General features: G+C 32.7%; 1 long non-coding RNA gene across 2 annotated transcripts; it reads left to right on the top strand.

Annotated features, from left to right (window-relative positions):
• The first annotated feature begins 519 nt into the window (after positions 1–519).
• On the top strand, positions 520–13998 carry LOC148781011 (uncharacterized). Of its 2 annotated transcripts, XR_016061174.1 has the most exons (3): positions 543–810; positions 960–1230; positions 13664–13998. It is a non-coding gene; the product is annotated as an uncharacterized LOC148781011 (long non-coding RNA). The 2 variants fall into 2 exon arrangements; XR_016061173.1 differs by having other exon boundaries at positions 520–1230.
• Positions 13999–27352: the final 13354 nt, after the last annotated feature.

Below are 27352 nucleotides of genomic sequence, written 5' to 3'. Positions count from 1 at the left end.
GCAAAGAATATGATATTTAACAAAGATGATGAAAGTGTGAGGAATTACCAGTATTTTTCTTTTTTTTCTTAGCAAAGAAGAAAATCAGAAATTATGTAATAGAAGCATGAGATCATTTAACAACCCACATTCAAAATGTGGGTTTTTATTTTTTTTTTGGCTAAGAAGAAAATCAGAAATACCGTACTACAAGCAAGAGATTATGTAAAATATTTGTAAACAAGGGTATCTTCGGAAAAATATTCGTAGATAAGGCCTTTCCCACACACACCACTTGTCACGAAGGAATTAACAAAAGTAAAGGAAAAATAATGTAAAATAAATATAGAAAATCTTATAGGCCTACTTGTAAGCCCGGCCACATGCCCACCATCTGGACACGAAATACACACCACAAGAACATAAAGATTTACGTGGTTCACCCAAGAGGAGCCTACATCGACGGGCACCACAGACAAAAATTTACTATACCAATGAAAGTTAATCAAATATTTTAGAACAAACCTCCACAAAAATACAATCAAGCAAACCCTTTTAAATCACTCTTCCTTATTTCTCTTTACTTCTGAGAACCATTACCAACAACACCAAATACAGACGCAAGAGTAAGGAGAAACTTACTTTCTCTCTAACTAAAAGGGGAACAACCCAAAATCTCTATGGGAACCGCTTCATTACCAAAAATAAAGAAACGCTCTCAATATCCGGGAGTCTAAAAGAGGCACATCACAATGTTACTATCCAAATGAAGCTTTCTTCTCTGTAAGAAGAAATTGCATCTTATCCACAGGAGGCTTTAGCTCCCTATTGGTATGTGTGGCCATGGGGTCTTTAAATGTGCAATATTTCTCTCTATTTTATAATTTAATGTTTATCACTAAAAAAAGGAGGCTCCTTAGAGAGAAAAAGTGTTGTTATTTAACGGCTAGAAAGTAACCACTCACTTCCCAAGATTACAGGGCTACATTTTCTCAGAGATTTTAGGAGGAAACCGAAAGTTGGAGAACGACCTCCTCTATCCCTCTTTAAGAAGGTTTCATGGCCATGGAGAGGTGCACATAAATTTACAGAGTTCTCACAGTTCTGGTAAAAGCTTGATATTTGCGATCGATAGTCTCACAACACTGCTCCTAATCCTAGGAGTGGGTCCATCACTTCGCTCAAGTTTTTCAACATTGGTATCAGAGCGGGTTGTGGAACCGTGGTGGGCTCGTAACTTACGGTTCCCAGGTTCCATTATTTATTTTTTTATTTTTTATTTAATTCTTGCTCATAGCCCACAGGTCCCAGGATCGAAATCGATTATTTGGTTTCCTGTGAGTTTGTATTTTGTTGAACAATATCTCTCTTAACTTTTTTTTATTATCAATTTTCTATTTACTCTGTGGAAATTTGTCATCTCTGAGAAAGTTGATTTCATAAACCGTGAGTCAATTTATTATTTATTCGTTATTATCTCTAAGATAATTGTTCCATTGTTGGGTTTATCTTATTGTTGTAAAATTAGCTGAAATCCTTTGATATCAATCTGTTGCTATTTTCTCTCATAAATTATTATACCTTTTGCAAGTTAATAGACGTAGTTTGTTAAAGCAACAAAAGTAGACGCACTTTGATTTAAACGATCTGCACTTTTTGATAAGCTCACTTTGTAAATAGGAGATTTCTATCGAAAGGTAGAGAGAAACAAATCACATATTTTTTATTCTCTCTTGGCCTTTATTTCTTGCTCAACATCAAGGTAACATTTTTTTTTTAATGCTGATTTTTTTTTTTGTGCGCCGCTGTGTAACCAATACTTTTTTTTGAGGCAAACTTTTTCAATAGAAATCGTTGTTGATGGTTATAAAAATTAAAAATTAAAATAAATAAATAAATAAAAGGTTGCTGAAATTTTAAAGAGAGAAAGATAAATACACACATAATTGCTGAAAATCAGTTGGCATGCACCTTTCTTTCTTCCATATTTTATTGCTGAAAATTAGTTCATAATTTTATTGGATTATTGAAAATTGTTATGCACATAACAACTATTCAAGTAAATGTTGTAATATCAATTGCATGCATTTTTTTTTGTGGCTTATAATTTAGGGATTTACTGCATATTTTATTTGCATAATAATTGTCATTGCACTGCATAATTATCCGATACTTGGGTCTTTCTTAAGTTAGAAAATTTCATGATCTTGATTTTGTGAATTCATTATTTTTATGATTATACAATGCTATATTTTTGTTGAAAATATCAAAATATCATTGTAGACCCTCTCTCTTGTGCTAAAACATATTCATATATTTATGAAACTTCTTTTTATGCAAGATTTGATATAACGTAGTTGTTGCCTTACTTTATTAATATTTTGTTGCATCACAGCAATGTGAACATAAACTGTTCAAATTTTTTTTTTTTTTTTTGAGGTCTCTGCTCACAAAGAGTCGGCAAACCTATTGAGTTAACTAACAGACAACCCTTTCTTAAACACAATTAACTTTTTTTTGAACTTTTAGGTATTATCTAAAAATTTAAAATAGCATCTAAGCTAGTCATATCAGAACTATCCAAACTTCAAAAACTCAATGGGAACAATTTTTCTACGTAAAAAAGAAAATTTTGATATATTCTTTTTCAAGATAGGGTAGATTATGTCCTAGAAACAAAACCACCAGTTTTAGTGCCTAATGCCAATGGTCAAGCCAAAAGGCGATTTGAAAAATAGTTAGAAGATGACAAAATAGCTAGGACTACTATGTTCAGCTTTATGGAAGATGATTTAATCAAAGTCTTTGAGGATTACACCACAAGTCAAAGTATGATGGGCGCCCTATCTAAAAATTATGGGACCACTTCTGAGACCCATGTACAGATATTGTTAAAAAAATACAATTCTTACAGAATGAAAGAAACGGGCTCAATGACCGAGCATGTCAATAAAATGACAGTGCCCGCAAAGGACCTTGCTGCAACTGGAAATCCAGTCCCCTATTGCATGCAAGTGTCCATTGTCCTTAACAGTCTTCCTCCATCTTGGGAGTCTGTTGTAATTGCATTGAAACATTCTGCACAAGGGATAACCATGTTAAATATTCCCATGCATCTTAGTATTGAAGCTGATAGAAAAATGAGGAAGAAGTCAAATGACCTCCACTTTGCCCAAAGTTTATCTTCTCAGATCCTCAAGAAACCTTTCAATTATCAAAAAAATAATAGGTATAAGGGAAATGAGAGAAATTTTAAAAATCAAAAGAATAAGGTTGAGAAGACTTGTTTTTATTGTAAAGAAATTGGACATATCAAGTTTAATTGTCCTAAGCTAAAAAATAAAAATATGAACCAAAATAACTACCATGCTCAAAATAATCAAAATAAGATAAATGACGTGATCTGCGTAGTCCTAGAATCAATAGTTGCCGATCATGACCTGAGAAATTGATGGGTTGACTCAGCCTCCACTCGACATGTCTCGAGGACCAAGGACGGATTCACAGAATTGGAAGAGATTGCAGTTGGTAACCAGCAGATTTACATGGGAAATGACACCAACTGCGATGTACTAGATGTTGATACTTTCAAGCTGTGTTTACCGGGAAGAACAAATCTCTTATTAATGAAAGTTTATCATTTTCTTGTTATATTGATGCTTTTATGTGTATGGATGATCCATATTTATGGCACTTAAGATTAAGATATATAAATAAAGACAAAATGAATCAAATGGTTAAAAGAGGCTTGCTCTTCAATTTAGGAGAAATTGTGTTAAAAACATGCGAGTCATGTATTTCTGGTAAATTAACTAATAAGTATTTCCCTAAAAAAAAAATGTCTAGTGAACTACTTAATATTGTTCACTCTGATATATGTGGCCTATTAAATGTGAAAACACATAGAGGTATAAAGTATTTCATAACATTTATAGACGATTATTCACGTTATGGATATGTATACCTAATTAGTAAGAAATCAGATGTATTAGAAACATTTAAAGAATATAAAGCTGAGGTAGAAAGTCAGTTAGGTAGACATATTAAAATTCTTCGAACAGATAGGGGAGGTGAATATTGCTCCGCCTTATTTTCTGAATTTTGTAAAGAGTATGATATAATTCACCAAACAACTATGTCATATTCACCACAACAAAATGGTGCAGCTGAAAGGAGAAATAGAACTCTAAAGGACATGGTTAGGTCCATGATGAGCCATTTAAATTTATCGTCTCATTTTTGGGACGAGGCTCTCAACACTGCAATATATATTATTAATCATGTTCCTACTAAATCTATAGACTTAACCCCATATGAATTATGGACAGGTAGGAAACCTGACGTTACTATGTACTTATACTACCACAAAATAGAGATAAATTACAAAGTAAAACTATAAAATGCTCTTTTATAGATTCTATAACTATGATACTAGATCATTAGTAAAGAGTCGTGATGCTCATTTCTTAAAAAATATAGATGATAAAAATATTTTAAATAAACCTATTGACTTACATGAAATTGATAAAGATAAGGGTTTGAAAAACCCTGTTTCTTAGACTCCCTCTATATTTGATGAGAATGATTCAATTGAATCAAGTATAGCCAAAAAGAACTAGAGCCCCACCTATGACTTTAAAAGAATTTTATGTATTTATGAATGAACATAATTACTCCTCAATAAGTGAGGATACAATAGATGAACCTCGAAGCTACAGTGAAGCTATTAGCTTACATGACTCAGCTGAGTGGACTCAAGCCATGGATGATGAACTTAATTCTATTAAAAGAAATCAAGTCTAGGAGTTGGTTGCCCTCCCTAAAGATAGAAAAGTCATCGGTTGCAAATGGGTCCTAAAGAAAAAGCTTAATGCAAATAGATCCATTGATAAATATAAAGCTATGTTGGTAACTAAAGCATTTACCCAAAGGGAGGGCATAGATTATGTGGAAACTTACTCTCCAGTAACCAAATTTTCATCTATTAGAATCATCCTTGCATTAGTTGCATATTATGATCTAGAATTATTTCAGATGGATGTCAAAACAACTTTTTTAAGTGGAGAACTAAAAGAAGATATATACATGAAACAACCAGAAGGTTACGTAATTAAAGGCCAAGAAGACAAAATATATAAACTTAAGAAATCTTTATATAGTCTAAAACAGTCTTTTAAGCAATGGTACTTTACTTTTCATAATGCAATCACTGAAATTGGTTATATAGCCAATAGGTTAAGACCATTGTGTATATGTCTGGAATAGTGGGAGCAATTTTATTATATTGTTACTATATGCGGATGATAGTTTGATAGCCGATAATGATATTGGCATGATTAACCATACTAAATCATGACCAAGTTTCCATTTTGAGATGAAAGATATGGGAAAAGCCTCATATGTATTGGGCATTAAGATAACAGGAGATAGAAGTTCAAGACTTCTATGTTTATCTCAAGAAAATTATTTAGAAAGTGTTTTAAAGATATTTAAGATGAAAAATTGCAAGTCCATAGATACACCTTAAAATTATCAAAGAAATTATGTTCATTAAATGATATTGACAAAGCTTAAATGGAAAGAATTCCATATGCTCAAGCTGTAGGATGCATAAATTATGTCATGTTGTGTACAAGACTTGATTTGAGTCATGCATATGGTCTTGTAAGTAGATTTCAGAGTAATCATGGGATGGTTCATTAGCATGCTATAAAAAGGATACTAAGATATATTCAGAAAACTAAAAATTACAAGTTGTGCTTCCAAGCTGACAACTTAGAGGTTACTAGGTACTCTGATGCAGATTTTGCAAGAGACCCAGATGATAGAAAATCAACCTCAAGAATTGTATTCCTTTTTGGAGGTGGATGTGTTTCTTGGTCTAGTAAGAAACAAGGTTGTGTAGCTATGTATACTATGGAAGCCGAGTATATTGGTTGTAGCATTGCTACAACTTACGCTGTCAAGATTAAACGCTTCATAAATGATTTGAAGCTGGATATAGCCGACGAACCTGTTAAAATTTTTTGTGATAATCATGCTGCTATTTCATCAATTAGAAATGAAGCTTATAGTTTCAAGGGTAAGCACATTGAAATTGATTATCATTATATTTATGATATTATTGGAAAGAATGAAATAATTGTAAGTTACTAGCCATCTTCATATATGATTGCAGACCTTTTAACAAAGGGATTGAGTGCATAAATATTTTCAAAGCATATAGCTTTGATAAGACTTACAAATAGTTAAGTCAGGAACTCCCAAATAAGATATTTTTTAATGTCTTGGTTATAAGAAAAAAAACCTCATTAGCGTGAAAAACCATGACATGACTTTGGATATTTTTAGTTATGAGATATATAACCGCACTTACGTGAAAGCCTCATGACAAAAATATGTACATAAATGTTAAATTCATTAAGTGGTAAAGACTTTATGATATCTCAATATATTTGGCCCTCATGGCCAAGTAGGAGATGTTGGTTCGTGTGTATGGTCATGGGGCCTTTAAACGTGCAATATTTCTCTCTCTTAAATTGAATGCTTATCACTAAAACAGGGAGGCTTCTTAGAGAGAGAAAGTGTCGTTATCTAACTGCTAGAAAATAACTACCCACTTCTTATAATTTAATGCTTATCACTAAGAAAATGAGGCTTCTTAGAAAGAGAAAATGTCGTTATCTAACAGCTAAAAAATAACCACCTACGTCCCAGGATTACAGAGCCACACGTTTAAGAAAGTGTCGTTATCTAACGGTTAGAAAATAACCACCCACGTTCTCAGAGATTTCAAAAAGAAGATTTCAAGAGGAAGCCGAACGTTGGAGAACGACCTCCTCCATCCCTCTTTAATAAAGGTTTCATGGCCATGGCGACGTACAAAGAAATTTACAGAGTTCTCACAGGTCTTGTAATGCCCGATCTTTGCGATCTGCCTGATCTTTGCGATTTGCCTGATCTTTGCGATCTACCTAATCTTTGCGATAGTCTCACGACCCTAATCTTGTAAAGCCTGATCTTTGCGATCTGCCTGATCTTTGCGATCTGCCTGATCTTTGCGATCTGCCTGATCTTTGCGATCTGTCTGATCTTTGCGATCTGTCTGATCTTTGCGATCTGTCTGATCTTTGCGATCTGTCTGATCTTTGCGATCTGTCTGATCTTTGCAATCGATAGTCTCACGATCCCAATCCTAAGAGTGGGTCCATCTCTTCCGTCAAGTTTTTCAACAATCTCTCTTCAAAGGAACCACAATTCTCTCTCTAAAAATATCTCATTATATAGAAAAAGGAGACTCGCCAAAAAGGCTCACGTGATGCCTCTTGTGTTCCTTCTTTTATGGGAAACAAATCTTTATCTCTTTAAATATGGGCCATCTCCAAATAAAACATATCTCAATAACCAAAATATGGGTCTTCAAGTCATCCAAATCCAAATAGAACTTATCACAATAAGCAACTCCTAAAGATTATCTAATTGGTTAATATCAATCCCAATATCTTAATCCCATTTGATGAATCTTAATCAATCCCACAAAGTATGGGATTTCTATATGTTGGTGATTTTGGGTAGCACTAAATTCAACACAATGCCCTAGGTTAGTGCTGGAGAGTTGACAATAGGTCAAAGCAATGTTTTAAAATCGATGATCCATAGAATCGGCTTATTCAGATCGGATATCAGCTAGGCCAATCCAAATCCCATAAATAGAGATCCGGCCGGTTCCATCCAAAACTCGATTCCCAACAGGTTCTACAATGGGCCGGCCCATATTTACTAGTTAACACATTTATTTTTGGTTTTCATTTTCCCTACTACATATTTATTATATAAAAGTGGTCCCACCACCTTTATATATATATATATATATAATGTTAGGGGATTACCCCCTCTTTAAGAGGATTGGGCCTCGTGTTTCACATGAATAGGAACAAAGACTTCCAACTTATATGCCCTTTTGTAAGGGCCTGCCCCGTGGGATATTTATTTGTGAACGAAAAACGGCGAACCATATAAGGTTCTAAAACAGTTGTTATTTTTTGCCCATTTATTCTTAAGTAGACTCAATTGTATAAGCTTCATGATTATTTCTTTTCCAAAAGAGATTTTCGGAACATTTGTAATCACCGCAATTAATTTAAAAACAAACCAATACTAGAGCTCAAAAAATACTCCAAATCATCATCAAGGACCGATTGTGAATCACTCGTTTGAGAATAATTTATCTAGATTTTTTTTTTTAGTTTTACAAAAAACATAATAGCATGGTTCATCAACGTTCAATCTATAAAAAAAAGAGAGAACATTAAAAAGCGAAAATAATAAAAGGAGAATTAATGGAAAAAACAAGAGGATTCACTAGGAACTATTTATATACTATAATGTTTTCTTTTTATTAAATATGGTATTTTTTCTATAGAAATGCCAACAAATTTGTGAAATGAATGTAATGAACACCAAATGCCCAAACATTTGACACGTTTTTCAGTATTTATGCATTTTCATTAAAATAATAAAAAACCATAATGCAACACCTCAATTTTTATTTTGGAAACATAAGAAACTAGATTTTAATTTATTTTATTTTTTTTGAAGCTTTTTAGGGTGAAACGGACTGATTTGGCAAATTCTTCTATCCGGATCATCGATTAGCCGATCCGACCCGATTTTTTTGGATGACCGATCCAAGTCGACGATGTGTTTGTTAAAACCTTGGGTCAAAGATTGAGTTTCTGGTCCAACAGGCATTTGGTGTAGATAGATCAAATTCCACTTTGAAGCAGGTCTTGAAACGACCTATTTATAGACATGGAGGGATAACAACGACGGGGAGATGGCGGCTCAATCTAAGTCGTCCATCCTCCAACGACGCCCCTTGGGGGACCCCACAAATGTGGTAGTTTCCAGCCACCTATCTCCCACGTCCCCTGGTGATTGTTTGCGGCGGTTTGAGCTCAACTTTAGGGGTTTTAGGTGAACTTATGACCCACTTGATAATCTTTATTTTTTTTTATATATTTTTATGGGTCAACTAGGATTTAGGCTCAATCAAATTAAGGCACACCTCCAAATTTTTTCATAAATATAATTTTGGTGTAAAAAATTCTTAGGATGGCTTGAGATTCTCTCTAATTATAAAATTAAAAATCTTGAAAATGGATGGTCTAGATAATGCGTTGCAAGACATCATTTTTAGGTCTCAAAGTTTTTTTTCTTTTCATATTCATACATCTCCATGTCAAGATGATCAATTAGAGGGTTTCTAACATCAAAACCACCTTCCATGATAGATTTTTGAGGTACACCTTAATTCTACATTTTAAGGTTGCAACCTTACATGAACTTTTTCCATTGGGTAATAAGGTTGATTAGGGTTTAATGGGGTTAGGAAAATTTAGGATGTGTTTAATGGGTGGGGTAACCTAACTAGACAAATTCTACGCAAGGTTAGCCTAATTAAGCAGGTTTAGCTAACGGGACTGATTAGGAAAGGTCAGGGGCTCCTAAATATGTTTTAGGGTTAACTGATGTGGGTTAAGCTAATCCAGTAGAGCTCAAGGGGCCTAATGAGGTGTATGGAACATGGGACTATGGTGTAATAAGGTGTACTGCGCTAGTATGGCCTCTAGTTCAATTTATTTATGTTAGGAAAGGGGCATTTGGATGGGGCAAAAACAAGTCTGGCTTCTATGGTTTTGGGGTTTTGGATGTCAGAGAATTCTCTTAGCCAGAGTAGGGTGTCGACACATGGATTGTAAGTACTAAGTACGAAAGGAAAGTCGTCAGGCCTACTTCTTGTAATCTGTAATTTTCAACAAAACCCACTTTCTCTTCTAACATTTTAATTTGATTTTAATTAATGCAAATTGAGATGGAATAGATTCCAAGCATCTCACTTCTAGATTTTCACATATAAACAATTTAAATGTATTTTTGCTCTTTATTTATAGATCACATGCCAATTATCACCTAAATATGTTGCTCGTTGAAGGAAAACATGTTTTTTTTTTTTTTGAGATTCTTCAATGTCGAGAACAATTTGTGATGTTCACTTTGGAGTTTCACATTTTAGGCCTTGTGGCATTCACATGCCTTTTACATGATTTGGTTCTCATGAATATGTCATGAATCCTACATAACTACATACCCACTCTTGTAACATACGTTGTTATTGAGATGAAAATATTTCAGCAGAGTAAGAAAAAAAAATTGAAATAGGTGTGAAATTCGAGGATCATGAATCAGTCTTAAATTAAATTAGGGTAACGGAGGAGACCAACACTACAGGTAAGCCTCCAATTGTGATAAATTCTATAATTACTGGTCTTATAAATTAGTGGTCTTATAAATTAGGATATGCATTTTTTGTGATTTTATAAATTAGAAAGAGATTTGGTCATTTTATAAATTAGAACACAATTTTTTATTCATTAACGATATTGATTTACTTCCATACTAATAATTCGGCTTTGATCCATTGTAAAGCTAGTAAAGGAAAAAGTTTTTTATAAGGTTACAAATTTTAAATATAGAATTACAGACGCACTTCAAAAATCCATCGCAAAAAGTTGTTTTAATGTTAAAAAACGTTCTAATTGATCATCTTGACATCAAAATGTATAAATATATACAAAAAGAAAATTAGAAAATGAAGAAAGCAGCATTCCCCTGAAAAATCAGCCTCATCAAAAGGAGGAAATTAAGAAAGAATCATTTCGTTAAAAATCAAGAAACTTAGGATTGTTCTTATGATATTCCTAATGATGTTATTCCTATTCCTAATGATGTTATCCACTTAATACTTTTAAAGAAACGAAAATAAAGAAACTTCTAATATTCCTAATGATGTTATCCTTCTAATACTTTTAGAGAAACGATCTTCATGATCTTCAGGTTTAAAAGCACTGCTCTTTACTAGAGAATTTACCAAAATACACTCTCACTCCCTCACCCTGCCTTTAGAAACCTACCTTTTGCCTTGGTGTATAGGTCCACCCTACCTTTAGAAACCCACCTTTTGCCTTGGTATATAGGCGCAAATAGCTTTTGGTTCTATAGTCGCAAATAGCTTTTCCTTTCTTTAAAGCTTTAAGAACTTCGTAAAAAAAAACCATTCAAAGCTTTGAGAATTTCATTACAAAAAAAAAAAAAACTATTCAAAGCTTTCAGAATTTCATCAAAAACAATTTATTCGAAAAATATTCCAATAAATCCCCTGTTTGTGGTCACCTCGGTAAAGGAAACCAATTGCACAACTTCTCTTTTCTATAGAATTTACCAAAACACACTCTCACTTGCCCACCATGCCTTTAGAAACCTTTGCCTTGGTATATTGTCGCCATCACTTTTCGTTCTGTAGTCGCAAATAGTTTTTCGTTTCTTCAAAATGAGAACTTCATCAAAAAATATTCGAAAAATATTCCAATAAATCCCCCAGTTTGTGGTCACCTCAGTAAAGGAAGTCAATTTAGACACTTTGTTATGCACCAATGGGGTTGTGTTAAAAAAAAATTATAGAAACAATTGAAAGGACATTATGATAAGGCACGGTGTATATATTTTAAAAAAAATTCTTTATTCCTACACCGGCAATATCACTTACAATCCCTAATTACAATCAAACCAGTCTTGAAAATAAATAAATAAAATCGGTTTTCAATTGCTACCTCTTCAACTACAATTATTTTTTCAACAAACAAAACTAAACTTTTATTGCTTTATGGAAAAAGAAAATCAAAACATAAATAAATATTTAAAAATATAAAATTGCCGAAAATTACCTCAACTGGGCTTAGTACACCGCACGCCAACTCTCCTTCTTCCTATGGTAATCGGGATTTGTGATCGGTATGTTGATTTCCCTATTATGGCAAAAATCTACTCAATAGCTTAATCTTGATCAAGCCTTATAAAAACTTGATTTTAGAGAGATGAGAGATGGATATCAAGAGGGAGAGATCTGCTAGCAAGGGGTTCTGCCCCTTTGCCACCCACAAATAAAAATACCACCTACGCAAAGAAAAGTACCCAAAGAAGTACCCAAAAGAAAAACACCACCTAAGCAAAGAGAAGTACCCAAAAGAAAAGAGGTAGTTCGTAAGACCCGAAACAACTTGGAGAGAGATAATAAAACTTGGGGCATGCCTCCTCTTTGATAATCCAAAGAGAACTAAATTTAGGTAGGTAGACTGAGGAGAGAATACATACCTAATTTTATAAAAGGAGACACCTCTTTTATAGATTTTCTATGTCGTAGATTTTGACTCAATTCTTAAGATCAAATCTCAACCATCGATTTAGGGAGACGAATGTCCAATCTCAATGGGTGAGTGATTTGAGTCATCAATCTCCTTAATCCACCATCAATATTCGAAGAAATGAGCTAGAGCTTTATCTTCTATTTCCTAAATCTATTCAAAGGGGGACACCTCATTTTATAGCTTTTCTATGTATTTTGGCTCAATTCTTATGATCAAATATCAACCGTCGATCTAGGGAGATGGGTGAGTAAGGGATTTCAGCCATCAATCTCTTTCATCCACCATCAAGATTCGAAGAGACCCTTACCTAAATCTATTCCATCAAATAATAAAAGTTTATATTTTAATATATCTCAACCTTAATTATTTGATTAATTAATCTTGATTCAAAGAATTAATAAATATCTCAAATATTCAACCTTATCACATAAGTTCACTATACCTAGAAAGATAAGTCCATCAAGAGGATAAACCTTCTTCATAAGAAAATTCGCGAATGGGTGGGGGCGTGCCACCCTTTGGTGGCCAGCGAGTGGGCCCCACCTAATTCACATCTTTTTAAATTTTGGGTCCATATTTTATGACGGTCCCAAATATTTTTAAAAAATATTTTATTTCATATTTAGAATTTTTAAAATCTTATATTTTATTTAAAACATTGAAAAATTAATCTCTTAATTTATAAATCCAAATTACAAAAATAAAATATCAGAAGACTCACAAAAATTCAAATAAACATTATAAAAATCACATAATATAAAATTAATTAATTTTGATAGTAAATTATCAATACATGGGAGCACTCCACCTTCCGCGTAGCTTTCTCAAACTGACCCAGCAGTTCCCATGACCCACAGTCCACTGCAGGGTTCATGATTGGACTATCAAAGTTACCCAATAGCTTAAGGGACGCAATCCCAGTTTATGGATTTTAGGTTCTCCCCTAGAGACAAAAATCATGGTCCTCCAGACCATGATGTAACCATGACTCTACGGTACATAGATGTAATCTCTCACACATGTACACGCTTCTCCCTCATTGGTGAATGGCTATGTACATGTCGGGTGATGATATAACGATGATGTTTTAGCTTGTCTCTAAAGGCTATTCATCACACGCAAGGGCCACACGGTCCCTCGACTCTCACTTAGGCATACACCGAACTCATCAAGAGCTAACCCACTAAACCCTTCTCGGTTAGATCCCTATGCTCAGGTATCTTCGGTTTTTCTGAATCTAGGTTGGCATAGCTCGTCGAGCCTAATCCAAGTATCAGTGAATAACATTTGCCTATAATGGTCCACAAAGGACCACACTGCTACTGAGTTTATATTTCATTTATTAAATACGTTTTATACAGTCTCTCGCCACATAAACCTAACAAGAGTAACATTTATGTGCGTAACCTGTATCTATGCAGTTCATCACCCTTCCAGTTGGAGATGTATCTATGCAGTTCATCACCCTTCCAGTTGGAGACCTGTATCAATCCAGTTCATCACCCTTCCAGTTGGAGACCTGTATCAATCCAGTTCATCACCCTTCCAGTTGGAGAGCTGTATCAATGTAGTTCATCACCCTTCCAGTTGGAGATCTTATAAAATCTGATACTGAATACTGTTTAACCTGTATCTATAGAATTCATCCTCTTTGATACTGACTATTATCAGCTTGAAATATGGCTGCGTGTTGATACTGAATATTATAAACCTGAAATCAAAGCATTTTATAGGTCAATGGAGGAGTAGTTTCTAACTGTGTTTGTTTAGAGGATAATGAGTATTATGAGATGGTAGAGCAGTTTCTGGCTGCATGGCGCTCTCTGTATATTAATCCTCCATTGGAGACAGTTTTGATGCGAATTTTGCCCCTCATTTATATTGCCTCTTATTTATCTGAGTCCCTCAATTTACTGTTCTCTCAATGAGTTTTTAACTTTTCACTAATGGTGAGAGTCCTTCATTTTCCTGTTCTCTCAATGAGTTTTTAACTTTCCACTAATGGAATTTTGACTGCTCTGTGACGTTTCAATCAGTTATTCTTTTATTGTTTATTTGTTCTATGATTGTTTTAATCACTTATTCTTTTATTTTTTATTTGGTAAAAACTTTCCACTAATGGAATTCGGACTGCTTTGTGACGTTTCAATCAGTTATTCTTTTATTTTTTATTTGTTCTATGATTGTTTTAATCGCTCATTCTTTTATTTTTTATTTGGTTTTTTATTATAATACCAAAAAACCCTACATGTAAAAAGGTTCCTTTCTCTCTCGCTAGATATTTATTTCTCTATTTTATATTTGTTTTGTTAATATAATAAGGGGAAAGGGCTGCATAGAGAAAAGGTCCTCCTTCCTCGAGCTTCGTTTCTTTCTCGCTGGAATTCGAGTGAGAGGCTGCAATTGCTATGGGAAAATCTTTTAATCTTATATCCAAAAAATTAGGAAGGCAATGTGAGGATGGTTCTATAAAATGAAGAGTAAGTAGAGTAAATAGGTTTGTTATAAACTTCGTGTTTAGAGTTGGGTATGGGGCGGGTGCACTAATATTTAGACCCATACCCGAAAATCTTTGAGTCCATTATGAAGGATCCAGACCCAAAGTTTGGAACACTTTGGACCCATCCCCAGACATTGGGTCCAGCTAGCCCTACACATGCCTCTTAAAAAAGAAAAGCTTCAATATTTAAACAGGTTTTGGATGGTTCGCTGTATCTTGAAAAACAAAAAATTCAAAATTTAAACTGGTTTTGGATGGTTCTATTTGGTTCTTTTGACAGACATGCCAGTTTTGTCCATTCTAAGGGAGTTTGTCCCGATCCCGATATACTAGTTTTGTCAGAGAATCTGACAGGGCAGTTTTGTTCGTTCTAAGGTTGGTTCGTCTCGATCCCGATATACCAATTTTGTTACATAATCGGTATGCACCAGTTTTATTAGAGAATCGGTAGCGATTGGTTCGAACATGCCCGTTGGTATGGACTAGTTCGAACCGGCACGTTCTAAGGAGGTTCGTCCTGATGTCGATATACCAGTTAAGGAGGTTCGTCCGTATCCCGATATATCAGTTAAGGGAGGTTTGTCCAGGTCCTGATATATCAATTTTCAGGTGCTGATATATCAATTTTGTCAAATAATCAGAATGGATTAGTTCGAACCGGCCCGTTGTAGTAAGGGCGTTTATCCGGATCCCGATATACCAGTCTTGTCAGAGAATCGGTACGGATTGTTTCGAACCAGCCCGTTCTAAGGGGTTTTTGTCTGGATCCCAATATATTGTGGGATCCGGAACGTCGTTGATGATTCTCGCTCTAGATTGGGTGATTCCGATCAGAATCGTCGAATTTTTAGATATTGATCTATACTTCTCACGATTCTGAGCATTAAAACAATTACTTTATTATAATAAAGTAGTTAGTTTAAACAATTGTTAATAAATTATAACCATTACTACTACTATTAATTATTATAATAAAGTAGTTAGTTTAAACAATTATTAATAAACTACATTGTAAAAAATAGTATAGTTATATGTAAATTTATATAACTATCACTATAATATTCTAATAAAATAATAATATTAAGTTTTTTTTTTGGATAATTTAGTAGGTTTGACAAGCCCCTACCCATTTTTTAAATCGTTAGTGGATTTTTTATGCGTTAGGTGAAAATGAAAGCCTAGGCCTCAGCAGGGGTATAGTTGGTGCTACTACCACGACCTCAACCACTTTCTCAATAATAATATTAAGGTAAAATTTAAATAATAATACTCTATAGTATGAGCACCCTAACAATTTCTCTCTCTCTTTCTCTCTCTCGCTATATAAATATATATACTAGTAATATGCACATGTGTTGTATGTGATATTTAATATTAATCACTGAAATATATTTATCACTAAAAAAATTTCAATAAAACATGGTCTTTGATAGAGAGAAATAAATGTATTTATTTAAAAAGCATGAATGGAATAAATAATTCAAATAAATTATTTGTCATAAAAAAATACCAAAACATTTTCAATATTGTTTTAAATAGATGAATCAAGAGGGACATAGTGCAAATGAAAAATAAGAAAAAATTAAAAGAGATGGAATCACGGTATATCAGTTATGAATAATTTTTAATAATTCAAAATATATAATTATAAAATAATAGATATTCAATTATCAAGAAAAACAAAAAATCAAATTTTATATATACTAAATCACATTAAAAAAAGTGCAGTATTGTCATTAAAAAACTTAATGCACTGTTAAAATAATCATAAAAACTTTTAAACTATAAAAACTATAATTAAAATACAAAAATTTATTCATTTTATTTTTTTCTATTATTAATATTAATATTAATATTATTTTATTTTTAAAATAAAATAATATTAATAAAAATATTAAATTATTATTATTTTATTTTAATAAAAATAAAATAATAATAATAATAATAATAAAACTAAATTATTATTATTATTATTTAGTTTTATATTATAAGGTAAGGCCTATTGATATTGAATACTAAAAAAAAATTATTATCATTCTTTGTGATTCTTATGTTAAATAATAAATTGATTTTTTTTCTATCTCAAATTTGCTCTGTAATTTTGTTTGATAATAAATAGTTAAAAAAAAGGCAATAATACAATCTAGAAAATAGCAAGAGAAAGCTATTATTGTAATAAAAAAATTAATGTAATGTTAAAATATTCATAAAAAATTAAATTATAACAAAATATAGTTAAAATCATAAAGGGTGAAATTTAGATAGAAACAATTGATATAATCTAATTTAAGAATCAAGAAGGTAAAAAAAATGAGAATGGAGTTGGGGTTGGGGTCGTGGTGGTAGCGTCACTTGTGCCCTAGCTAAGGCCTAAGCTTCCATTCTCACCTAACACATTAGTAAACCACTAACAATTTCAAAAAACAGATAGGGCCTCATCATCCCACTGAATTACCTGAAAAAACAGAAAAAAAAATCTTTTTTTCCATTAGCATTTAAGATCCATGGGCTTTACCTAATACAATAAAAATAAATTATAAAATAATAATTAAAATATTATTTCATAATAGAGACGTAATATGACAGCTAGAAGAGACAATAACATAAATAAATAACTTATATACAATCAAAATAATAATAATAGTATTAATATTAAGTAATAATATTTATTATTTTATTCCTATGTTCAAGTTCATAATAAAAAAATTAAAACTATTCAAGAATCTAAATCTTTAGTCTTTTTCAATCTAATTGAGTTTCATGACCTGTGAGAGATGATGAAACCAATTATTTTTTACATGTAAAAAAATCATATTACAATTGGAAAAATATACTACTATTTTATTACTAGTTCAAAGTTTATAATAAAAAAAATTAGAACTATTCAAGATTCTAAATCTTTAGTTGTTTTCAATCTAATTGAGTTTCACGATCAAACCACTTATTTTCTATATGTAAAAATATCATATTACAATTTGAAAATATACTACTATTTTGTTACTATGTTCAAGTTTATAATAAGAAATTAGAACTATTCAAGAATCTAAATCCTAGGTTTTTCAATCTAATTGAGTTTCCCGACTTGTGAGAGAGTGATCAAACAACTTATTTTTTATATGTAAAAAAGTCATATTAGAATTTGAAAAATACTACATAGAAATAGAGACAGACATCATATATTATACTTTTCTCTTAGAAAAATATTTTTGAGCTAAAAAATCTTTGTGAGAGATCAGTAAAAAAATGAATTTGACAGAGAGAGATAAATACATTATTTTTTCATAAGATAAGGTGGGTCATGAGAAGTTTTTGGACATGGGCGTGACGGTTTATGGTAAGAGAGGACGGAAGAGGTTTTTTCTAAAAAGTTATTTTGGGAAGGAGAGATTGAGAGATAGATTAAAGGAGAAAGAGATGAGTGAAATAGAGGAAATATTATAGGAGGGATTTAAGATGGGAGTTATCACATGGAGGCATTAATGCCTCTATACTATTATATTTTAAATGTTTTTTCTATAAACTATTTTAACACCAAATTTTGTACGCCGAATCTTCTATTAAACTCGCACTAATGAAAAATATAAAAACATAAATAAAATGACCGAAATAACTCTGAAAGTTTCAAAGGATATTTTGGTCATTAATTTTATCGAAAAATTATTTTTAATATTTTTTATAGGTGCGCCCCAATGATAAGATGACACGTACAAAATTTCATATTCATCAAATTTGTATAAAAAAAGCTAAAAATAAAATACTTTGAGACGTCGGATCTAAGATCAAACGGTGAGTGACTCTCTTGATCAAAATTGGACGGCTAGATGGTAGGGGAAGCATAGATCTTCTATGACGTAGGGAAAATATAGAAACCTTTCCCAATTGTAAGTAGTATAAGTTAGAGAAAATAAAAAAGAGTAGCACATAAAAAAAGAGTTAATATGGTAGAAAAAGATAAATAATGAGTTTCTTTATTACATGTTTTTTGGAGTTACTTCAAGATAGATAAAATAAAGAGAGAGAGAGAGAGAGAGAGAGAGAGAGAGAATCCGATGAGAGAGAGAGGTCTTTGAGAGGGAGAGATTTAGGAAAATAAATAGGAGAAAGATTTTATGAAAGAGGGGGAGAGAGATAGAAACGGTAGAGTGGAAACGATAGATGATATAAATATAGGAGAGAAAAGAGATTTTAAGAAAATAAATGAGAGAGAGATTTTAGAAAAGAAGGAAAGAGAGATAGAAAGGGTAAAAACGAAAACCATAGAGGATATAAATAAGAGAGTGACAAGAGAGAATTTAAAAAAGATGTAATGTAAGATATTTAAAGAAATATGTAAGAGAGAGACAAAGAGAATCGTGTGGGGTAGGGGAGAGGAGTTTTATTAAGAAAGAAAACATTGGTGTGGTGGGAGATTTATTAGCAATGAGGAAAGTTAGGACACGTGGCACAAAACAGGAGTAAGAGATTTAAGAAAAGGTGTAAGGGGAGGGAGAGAGAAGAGAAAATCATGTGGGTGGGGGGAAAGATTTATTAAGAAAGAGAAAAAATGGTATATATGGTACAAAAATAGGGGAAAGGAGAGAGAAAATCATCCAGGCAAAGGGAGAGATTTATTAAAAAAGAGAAAAAATGGAACCCTATGGTACAAAAATAGAGGGGGTATCATTCTCGCTTAATATATAACTAGTAATATGCACATGCATTGCATGTGATATTTTATATTAATCACTGAAACATATTATCATTGAAAAATATTTTCACTAAAAAATGTTCTTAGAGATTATTGAATTTATCCTCAAAATTGAATAAGGTTATGAAATAATTATGAACTTTTTAAACCATGTAAGAAATATATAATTAAAATATACTATATGTGATAAAATACGATTATAGGGAGACTAAAAAATTTTAAATGCTATTTTAAATAGAGGGATTAAGGTTTATATAGTACAAATGAAAAATAGTAAGAGAAAGCTAGAGGACATGGGATCAAAATTTATAATTAGAAAATCAAAATTACTCAAGTATCTCCCAAAAAATGATTTAGATCTTATATATAGTTCATCACATATTCCTTTACGAAAAATATAATATTGTAGTTACAAAAGTAATTTAATTTTCAAATAGTCATAAAAAATTTAAAATATAAAAATTATCATTAAATACATATAAAGGGAAAATTTGATATGATATAAATCGCTACATCGTTTAGCATAGGAATCATAAAGGAAAAATAACCATTTTTTTTAGCATTGATGATCAATGGGCCTTACAACAACAACAACTGTAAGTCATATGGTCCAAGGTCTATATGAACGTTGGATATCCCTGAGATCAGGGAACCGCTCGTTTTTATCAAAAACCCGTTGGAGAAATACAACGGTTACCCCTTCTTCTCCCTATAAAATGGGAACCCAGAGAGAGGATGAGAACAACAAGGAAAAGATGTACAATTACGTACAGTTTTTCTCTCTCTCTAAAAAGTGAAGGGATAAAAAATCTAGGCTCTGCGATCACCAAACTCATCGTACTCCTCTCTGATCTGGGGTTTGATTTCATCTATTTTCATTATCACTAGTATCAGAGCGATCAGGTTATTTAATTTTATTTTCTAGTTAATAAATGAAAAATTAAATAGGAAGAGATGAATCCAAAATTCATGACCATCCATGCTCAAGATACGGTTTCTTTCTTGATCGATAATATCTTTGTTTTGTTTGTATAGTTCGTTTTCTCTACTTGTTGCTAAAGCTTATTCTATCAAGGCCACAAAGCAAGTCTCTAAGAAGACTTTTTTATATATATTTTTTAACCTTGATGTGTGCTTATCTAAAAGTAGGTCCACCACATTACGTCATCATCATGCTAGCCTCGTGGCCCCCCCAAGTAGTTTATTGCGTCTTTATCACGTGCCCCTTGACTTACTTGGCCTAAGTGAGAGATTACTTGGGCGTGCCCCTTGGCTTGAGAGTTATTACTTGGACGTGCCCTTTGGTTTGAGAGAGAGTTTACTTGGGCGTTCCCCTTGGCTTGAGAGTTGCAATTTGAAAATTGGCAATTGCTTATATTAGTCCAACCTTTGCATTGTGTCTATAATTCATGCACCAGAAAAACCCTTTAGGCTCTTGTTTCCATCAATGTTTTCAAAAGGTTACTTTGGTTTTCTCTATTAATATTTTTTTAAAATATGTTTTTGATATTTTTTGAAGTTTTACCTATTTTTTATAAACACACGCTTAAAATTTCATGTGATTTGGATTTATAAAAAATAAAATAAAATTCAAACACTATCGGACTTCCGTGATCGTCAGATCGGCCCAGATTCAATCTGGGCCATTGGGCTCATATGTTCATATGAGCTAGTAGGCTAACCCCAACTTTTTCTATATATATATATATATATATTCTGTTAATAGCATATATATTTTAATTTAAGAGATTGCTTATAATTACATAAAGATATAAGACGACAGGCAGCAGCCGTATCTTTTTATCTACGAATGTAATTAACTTTTGGTGGATTATCTGTTATAGAGATACAATCACTCTGAACATATATCGCATCTTTGAATATATATTTTGTTGTCTTATATATTGCTTATATCTCTATTGTAAAAAAAGAAAGAAAAAAAAGAAGATTTATTTTGCTCATTTTTAGTATTGTTGATATTTAAATGCCCTTACTGTCTTGGTGGGACATAGAAATTGATTTGTCGAATCACATACCTGATATTTTCCGTTTTATTATAAGGGCTCACACACCCATGATATTGGTCATGCACCCCAAACAAATAAAATGATAGGGGAATTTATATTGTCTTTGATAACTGTAGTGTTTGGAAGCTTGCTTATTTCATCAATTTTTTTTTTAGCCATCACTTAATAGCTGATATTATTTATGAAATATTTGCAGCTCTCTCTATACATACATTGACCACATAACAAATATTTTGATGGCCTATTTAGCTTCTTTAGAACTATCTCACACATAACTTAGCAAATGGGCAGTTGTAATGGCTAAATTTTCTAGAGTTGAAAAATTGAAAGGAAATAATTTTGGCATGTGGAAGAGAAAGATGAAATATCTCCTCATCCAAGATAGAATAATATATGTACTAAGAAAAGATCCACTAGTGATAAACTAACAAAAGAAGAAAAGAAAAAGGTAGAAAAAATTTTAGAAGATGACCTCATAGCAAAAAAATTTATGTTAACTTTTATGCAATATGACCTTATTAAGGTTTTAGAACATCATGAAACATCAAAGAGCATGCTGGAGGCAATAAAAACTAAATATGACTCAACCTCTGAAACACACCTCCAATTGCTATTAGAGCAATATAACTCATTTAAGATGAAAGATGGTAATAATGTAGTGGAACATATAAACAAAATGCTTGTTATGGCTAAGGACTTAGCCATTATTGGGAATGAACTCACTGAGCGTATGCAAGTTTCCACAATCTTAAATAGCCTTCCACCTTCATGGAGGATGGTAATAATTGCACTTAGGTTGAATGCAAAATCTCTTACTTTAGGAGACCTACTTATGCAATTAGCCTTAGAGCAAGAGCATCTAAACAAAGATAAAAGAAGTGATCTCATGCTTGCTCATGGACCTCCCAAATCTAGCCAATTCAAACCTAACAACCAGAAATTTCAAGGGAAGTTTAATTAAATAAAAAATAGGTTAAAAAACATAAGAACTAAGCCCGACAACCAAGAATCTAAACTGGACCACCAAAATGCTTCTTATGTGGTTAGCCAGGTCACTTCAAGCACCTCTGCCAATGGAATAGAAACCCGCAAAATCCAAAGAATAGCATAAATGGAAACAAGAGGCGTGAAATTGTTTGTATGGTTTCTGAGTGTTTGATGGCAGACCATGACATCAAAGGGTGGTGGGTAGACGCAGGTGCTAATTGGCATATCACAAGCTCAAAAGGCTTCTTCAAGGACTTTAAAGAAATAAGAGATGGGGAAAAACGCATTTACATGGGAAACAACACTTATTCTGATGTATTAGGTATAGGAATTTGTAGGTTGTATGTAGGGACAATCGACCTTGTATTAATTGATGTATATTTCATCCCTTGTATAAGACGAAATATTGTATATGTCCCCTTACTCATTAGAAAGGGTTATGAAGTCCGTTTTCGATCATTGAAAGTATCAATCAGAAATCATGGAAAACATTTATGGTTGGGAACACTTGGTTGATGACCAAAACTTGTTCCTTTTTCATATAAATGAGAAAGGTGATAATAAAATTTTAACTTATTCTGGTTATATTGATTGTGTAATGGTTGTTGATGCATATACTTGGCATCTTAGGTTTGGCCACCTAAGAAAAGATAAAATAAATAGATTAATAAAGAAATGTCTTATTCCAAATCTAAATGATGTCGAATTTCCAACTTGTCAGCACTGCTTGTCCGAAAAAATGACTAGGAAATCATTCAGTAAAGGGGAGAGAGGTAATGAGTTATTGAATGTGATCCACTCAGACATTTGTGGACCCCTCAATATTATAACTCATAGAGAGATGTCATACTTCATCACTTTTATCAATGATTTTTCTAAATTTGGATATGTTCATCTAATCTACTATAAATCAGAAGCTTTAAAAAAATTAAAAATATATAAAAAAGGAAGTAGAAAACGAATTGGATAGGAACATCAAAGTTTTTAGAACTGATAGGGGAGGTGAATATACATGGAGCTTTCAATACTTATTGTCAAGAATATGGTATTAAAAGACATACTATTATGTCTTATACACCATAACAAAATGGAATAGCTGAAAGGCGTAATTGAACCCTTTTAGAAATGACTAGATCCATTATGGCTCATGCTAATATGCCTAAGACCTTTTGGGAAGAAGCAATAAGCACATCCATGTACATTCTTAATAGGGTTCCAATTAAGGCAATTTATTCTACGTTTTATGAACTGTGGACAGGTAAAAAACCTGATTTATCCAACTTAAAAAAGTGGGGGTTGACTGCCCATGTCCTAATTCCCTATCAACACAGAAATTTGTTGGAAAACAAAACTTTAATTTGTAATTTTATCGGATACCTCGAAGGATCAAAATGATATTGATTTTATCATAAAGATAAGGGACTCATTGAAAGTAGAGATGCTAAGTTCTTAGAAGATTTCATTGAAGAAAACCTACATGTAGTGAATGATGATAATTCACTTAATATCATAGATAACTTAGAACCACTACCTACAGTGGATATGGATAGCCCTAATCAACATGATGTTGAAGTACCTACACATCCATTGTTAAGTGGTCAAAAGACGTCAAGAGCTCCTCCATCATACCTTGATGATTTCTATGCCTATATGAGGGAGGAGACATATAACCTTATTGACCTAGATGAAATTTATGACCCTTTTGACTTCAATGATGCTATAAAGTCACAAGAATATCAAGAATGACTTAATTCCATGAGAGAAGAATTAGATTCTATAGAAAAAATAAAGTTTGGGATCTATGTGTTTTGCCATCAGATAGGAAACCGATAGGTTCTAAATAAGTACTTAAAAGGAAATTAAAATCTGATGGATCACTTGATAAATTTAAAGCTAGGTTAGTAGCCAAGGGTTTTACCCAAAGAAAGAGAGTCAACTATGTTGACACTTATTTCTCAGTTGCAACGTTTATATCCATTAGAATAATTTTAGCAATCGTTGTATATTATGACCTAGAACTTTACCAAATAGATGTAAAGACTGCATTCCTGAATGGTGAACTAGAGGAAACCAACGACATGAAACAACCTAAGGGCTTTATAATTAAAGTCCAAGAAAATAAAGTACACAAATTAAAGAAGTCTTTATATGGTTTAAAGCAACCTTCATGACAATGGTACTTAACATTTCATGATGTCATCCTACATATGGGATATGAAATAAATAGATTGGGTCTTTAAGAGTGAGAGTAAATTCACAATACTCTCATTATATGTAGATGATATCCTAATAGCTGGAAATGACTTAGAAATGATTGATAAGACTAAGTCATAACTTTCTGCTTGGTTTGAAATGAAGGATATGAGAGAAGCATCTTATTTCCTAGGTATAAAAATAACTAAAAATAGAAAATAAACAATGTTGTGATTGAGCCAAAAGAGATACCTTGACTCTGTTTTCAAAAGATTTAAAATGAAAAATTGTAAGCCATTGTCTACTCCTGTTGAAAAGGGAGCAAAATTGTCTAGGAATGACTGTCTAGTAGAAGAACAAAAAAAACCTAATGTTCCCTATGCACAAGCTATTGGTAGCTTGGTATATGCAATAAGATGTACAAGACCAGATTTGAGTTGTGTTGTAGGACTTGTTAATAGATATGCGCACCTCACTAGTGTCAGTCATGGTCATGTAATACTCTCAAAGTATGCCAAGTAATCATATAATAGTCACAGTATCCAACTACCAATGGGTGACCCATTGTGTAGTGGTCAATATCACATATGCTCACACATTCACAGTATGCCAACTGTTATATATCACCTCATGCGCACTCAGAAGTCACATATTTCAGTACAGTATACCCCACTACCAATGGAGGACCCATTGCGTAGTGGTCATATCACAAATATTAGTTTTATATATAACAGTGTCAGAATACTCGTTACCAATGGAGGACCCATTGCGTAGCGGTCAGTACCAAAAATAACAGAATCACAGTATTCATATAACAGAATCAGAGAGTATCAGTGTCACATAATGGCTGTGTTAATATCACAGAGTAGCAGTATCAGTATCACAGAATGATAATATCAATATCATGGAATGACAGTATCAGTCTCACAAATGCCAGTATCAACATCACACTTTAACAATATCATATTCACAAAATAACGGTGTCCATATCACAGAATGAGTGTTACAGCTACAATTTCAAGCTGTGACATCTTACCGTAAATAGGGTTATAAATTTTGATTTGTTTTAAATTTGAAGATGATTCTAAAACCAATTTTACACTAGACACACCTATCTTTCAAAGGGGATGTGGTTTCAAGAAAGTGGACCTCATTTGTCTTCTCAAAGGTTCAAAAGAATGGAGATATTTCATCTGAAATCTGTAGTGCAATGAAGGCAGTGACATGTCTTTAAAATTTACTCCATAACTCACAATCAAGAAGAAATTCCAAAAAGTGCTAAACATGTGAATTTAACCTTACTTATGAACCATTCAAATGACAGTGGTTTGGAAGAAAATGGAGCCCTTTTTTGTTAGTCGGCATAAATTTTGAGTTTTATAAAAGCTGTCTACAGTGACATATTGTTACAATTAATCATATCACTCTCAAATTAGGGAGAATTTCTAAAAGTGCTGAACATGTGATTTCTAGCTTACTCAAAAATATTTCGTACGCAGTGGTTTGGAAGAAAATAGACCTCATCTGTTCGGTCAAAACCCTTGACATCAGAGACATCAGTTATGTGTTTTTACTAAAACTGTCTACAGTGATCTACTGGCATGTTTCGAATTATAACTTTATATAAATTAAGAATCAGAGCAAGATGTAAACATGAACATTAAAATAGACTCATAAATATTTCCAATGGCAGTGATTTTGTATCATTTGGACATCAACTGCTTAGTTAAACTCTCAGTACAACAGAAGCAACGTTCTTGAAAATTATCATAGTCAGCTAACAATGACATATATATACAAAACGAAGCATATCTTCCAAACTATAAATAACCTCAACTAGTCATAAACGCCACACACAAATAGACTCACAAATATTTCAAATGGTGGTGATTTTAGGTCAATTGGATATCATTTTCTTAGTCAAAATCTCATCACAAAAGCACGTAAATTCCCTGAAAAATCACAGTACAAATATGACACATTCCAAAGACTATTCTATAACTTCAAATCCATATAAGATAACAACAAGAAACCTTTTCTATCTTAAACTAAACTTACACAAGCATCATTTCACAGAATTTCAGGATCCACAAGAGTGATAACAGTACCCAACTTATCATACAAATACGACCGAATTGCTGGAAAAACAGAACACAAACATACATGCTTAACTTTAAGACTAATCCATGCTTTATTAATGCCTAAATCACACTTTATTCATGCTTAACTCATGGAAATTCATACTTAAATCTCATACTTTCATGCATAAAAATCATAGTTCATACTATGGATACATAATAACATAGTATACTTATCTTGTGCTTCAATGGTGATCTCATATCCTTCACACAACTCACTCTCCAAGCTTCTCCCAAAAGGCTCAAAGGGGCTGGAAATGCTAAGTGTTCAAGAGGGAGAATGAACATGGCATGTGAGAGAAAGGTTTTATGCTCCAAAGGTGAGAGGTGGCCTCATTGGTGCGTCAAGTGGCAGTCTCAAAGTCATGCAGCTAGTCAAGTGGTTGACAATTACTCACAAGTGGCAATCATGCATAGCATAAAAAGGTTCCCCGCTGGCATTCACGCACGGCGTTACACATTACATGGACGGTGATACCCCAATTCATGCACGGCATTACACCTGCGACGTTGCTCAACTACGCACGCAGCGATAGCCTATACGCACGTGGCGTTAGTCTTTCCTCTTACATGCATGG

The sequence above is a fragment of the Amborella trichopoda genome, chromosome 8, assembly GCF_054954075.1.
Source record: "Amborella trichopoda isolate Santa Cruz 75 chromosome 8, AtrichopodaSantaCruz75HAP2 v2.0, whole genome shotgun sequence".
Taxonomy (NCBI): domain Eukaryota; kingdom Viridiplantae; phylum Streptophyta; class Magnoliopsida; order Amborellales; family Amborellaceae; genus Amborella; species Amborella trichopoda.
Note: the sequence above shows the minus strand (reverse complement) of the source record. Positions and strands in the feature narration are given on the sequence as shown.